Genomic DNA, 3,678 nt, shown 5'->3' with positions numbered 1-3,678 from the left:
TCCAGAGATAAATCACTGGAGGTGTTAGCTTCAGTCATTGCGACACTGGAGACAACTGTTGAGTCCGAGTCCTCATCCTCCTCCTCTTTCAACTTTCTCTTCTTCCTGTTGCCTTTTCTTTGGTGCTTCCTTCGTAGACTTCTCAGTTTGAGTAGGAGCTCCTTCTTCCGAGGTCTTGCCTTAGACTAGTTCATTTCTGCAATCTTTTGGCGGCACGTCACATCAGTTAGTACAGATCAACTCATTGGAATGACTCTCCTCTTTTGTGGGAGGGGGGTAGCACGACGTCCTCTGGAGTGTAGGACAGCCTCTATGGAAGCTGGGGGAAGTTTCTTACCATGCTGAGAGATGCTTGAGACGAGACATTTGAAGAAGAGACTCAATGCAGCCTCATCCCTGCTCAGTAGCTCATCCACCAGCTGTTGGTCCGTGTACTTCTTCAATTCCTGTGAGGGGGCTGTTTGAGAATCCGTGGATGTAGAAGCAGTGGCTGTTCGCTTAGGTGTTGAAGCAGTAGGTGTAGATGCTGCTGGGGTTTCATCATCTTCAGGTGCAGGAGGAGGAGGTATGTCTAGGGACTGGGTACGAGCAGTGGGCAGGATTGGCTGGTCATCGTCATCAGTGGGCTTTCCTGCAGACACCCAGTCATCATAGGTTTTGAGCTTTATTGTATCGAGCCTTGAAGTGTTATACTTCACCCTATCTAGGGGATGGATACCAGTTGCTCGGAAACCTGCCACAATGTTCTCCTTTGACAACCCAGTGTTCCAAACTGAACACAACATGTTCACAAAGAGATCCTTACGAAGGTTCTCACGGCCTCCTGTACTTTGAGTATACTCCAGCAACTTGGAGTCGTAGTACGACTTCAAGGGAGCAAAACAAGCCACATCCAAGGGCTGGAGGAGGTCGGTACAATGAGGTGGCAACTTCAAGATGGTGATGTTGTTTTTCACTGCCAAATCTACTGTACGTAAGGACCAGAATTGGCCCTCTCCCTTTCACTACTTCTACAAAAGACTCGAAGAAGTCCTCAAAGACAGAGGTGGTCATCCACCCAGAATCAGTCACAGCATATTGAGTTCCTGGCAAAGCATTATCACCCCGCCAGGTAGTCTGCATCTTCTTGCCTTTGAATACAATCAAAGGTGGTAGTGCAGTCCCATCGGCGCAGCAGGTAGCTAACACAGTGATGTTTTCCCTGTTGGCACCATGTGTAATCCTTACTGTTTTCACCCCTTTTGTGCCGATGGTCTTGGCCTTTGATGGGTCTGTAGGAAAACCGGTCTCATCCATATTGAAGATGGAACTAGGCTTGTCTGCTAGTCCCATTTCATCGAAGAGCTTCCCTAACTTGTCGTAAAATCCGTAGACAACGAATGGGTCTGACGTGACACTCTTCCTCGCCAGCTGCATCATGCCTCCTTTCTTTAATGTGAGCCCATGGCGCTTCAAGAAACTGCTCACCCAGTCCCTTCCTGGCCGATTGTCTTTGAAAGGCGTGACACATTGGTTGAATTCCAGGTAGTCATGTATGAGAGATTGGAATTCAGCAATGGGAGGAGGCATTCCCATTTGCTCCATGATCTTCACGCATCTCAATATTTCTGCCTCCATCTCAGCGGACAGTGCAACCTTCCTTCCTGCAAACAAAGAAAACAAAATATGGAAATCAATGTAGTTTTAAAGCTATTGAGTTTAAAATTGATTGAGCAGAAACTATAAAAACTGCTGCCTAACCCAGAAAAATGTACTCCTACGGTAAACAGACACAACAAAACTTATGAGAGACTTTGAAACTAAACAGTGTAAAATGGTAATTTCTGCATTCGTCTCTGACCTGAACGTGAATCTTATGCATCTGTGACAATGGCTTTATTGTACTAAATTATATTTGTACTCACTCTTTGCCTGTGTGCGTTGTAGGTTGGTAGTCCTCAGATTCCTGGTGCTTCTTATGTTCACTCCATAGCTTCATACCCAATCTTGTGCTTCCTCGATGCTTCCTTAATTGCAACACCACTTGCAATTCTTCCAGGGCGAGCTTAAGGGTGGCATCATTATATGGCTTAGCCTTCTTAACATAATCTCGCACCATTTTCCATACAACTTCTGAAACCTAGAAAAAGGTTAAGTAACATGGGGGAATTGATGATCATAATGGGGTAAATAGAATGGGATGTAAGATAGATGATCGGTGGGGGCAATAAACGAGCGGGTAGCGATCCTCAATTGCCCCCACACCAGTTGTAATCTGCCCCACTTTCAGAATGCTGTGGTGTCTTTAATACTTGCATATAAATGCTATGGAAGTGATAGCTATCGCCAATTGCCCCAAATTCTTCAAGCATCGCAACTTGCCCCCAAAATTTATCCGTGTGGTGAATTATAACAATTTTCTGAAACATTGCAAATGTTTTTGCAACATTTTTGCATGGTTTTGGGAGCAATTTGTCACACATTCATTTTTATATATATATATATATATATATATATATATATATATATATATATATATATATATATATATATATATATATATATATATATATATATATATATATATATATATATATATATATATATATATATATATATATATATATATATATATATATATATATATATATATATATATATATATAGAGAGTCTAAGATATATAAAAAGGTATCAAATGTAAAGAAAAAAACGCTACTCACTGTTCAAAAAGAGTTAGAGGAGGCTGAAGATAGGCCAATTTTTAAATAGTTCAGCTCTGTAGGCAGGAGGAAGGCCACAGATGAAGATTATTCAGAGTTTACCAGCGTGAGGGATGGTGATAGATGGGTTCAGCAAGGCTTTGTTCCATCACACAGCCTCCTCCTACTGATAGTCTTCCTTAAAATCACTTTGATGTTGCTTGTCTTTCTTATCTTATCGATAGTTTCTTTAATGTTGACTGCCTCTGAACTTGAACTGCATGCCTCCTCCCTCCCGTGGCCTCCCCGCCCACACGACATTCTAATCAAGCTCATCCCTATATTGTCCAACCCCTACGTAAAAGTTAACCACATTCTCACTCTTCATCCCCATTGGAAAAACCTGGAAATAATCTTTCCTCTACCTGTATATCCTCCTGCTCACAACTTGAACTATTTGGCAGGAGGATATCAGACACATTCTCTCGGAAATTGACTTCCTTTATAAAATCTCTTTTGTATTATATCTGTGAGCAGTAAGAGTGTTTTTTTATTCATTTTTTCATGCCCTTGAACTGTCTTCTTTAATAATATATATATAGTATAATATATATATATATATATATATATATATATATATATATATATATATATATATATATATATATATATATATAGGTATATATATACTTGCAAAGCGCTGTATTTACTTTGCTGTCTGCTGCTCACCAATTGCGATCCATTGGTTTATCGTGGACTGCCGGGTCACCTATTTGCTTTATGAATTTGTAAAGTAATTTATGATGGGACTTATCAAACGCTTGAAATCAAGATAGACTACGTCCAGGATTTACATGTCATAAACAGAAGAGGTGTCGTTGGTAATAGTTACATTTGATAGGCCGGATCTTTGCTCGAGTTTGGCAAGGTGAGTCCCCAATTAATGAGTGGCTTTCAAGGTAACTCACACCCATTCTACTTGCGCCTCAAGTAGCTTAC

At 40.8% G+C, this 3,678-nt stretch overlaps 1 pseudogene; it reads right to left on the bottom strand.

Moving 5' to 3' along the window:
• Positions 1 to 236: 236 nt before the first annotated feature.
• LOC126991602 (uncharacterized) lies at positions 237 to 2,098 on the bottom strand (annotated as a pseudogene).
• Between the last annotated feature and the right edge of the window lie 1,580 nt (positions 2,099 to 3,678).

This window comes from Eriocheir sinensis, unplaced genomic scaffold (assembly GCF_024679095.1).
Source record: "Eriocheir sinensis breed Jianghai 21 unplaced genomic scaffold, ASM2467909v1 Scaffold304, whole genome shotgun sequence".
NCBI classification, from domain to species: domain Eukaryota; kingdom Metazoa; phylum Arthropoda; class Malacostraca; order Decapoda; family Varunidae; genus Eriocheir; species Eriocheir sinensis.
The sequence above is the reverse complement of the archived record's forward strand: the minus strand, read 5'-3'. Positions and strand labels throughout refer to the sequence as shown.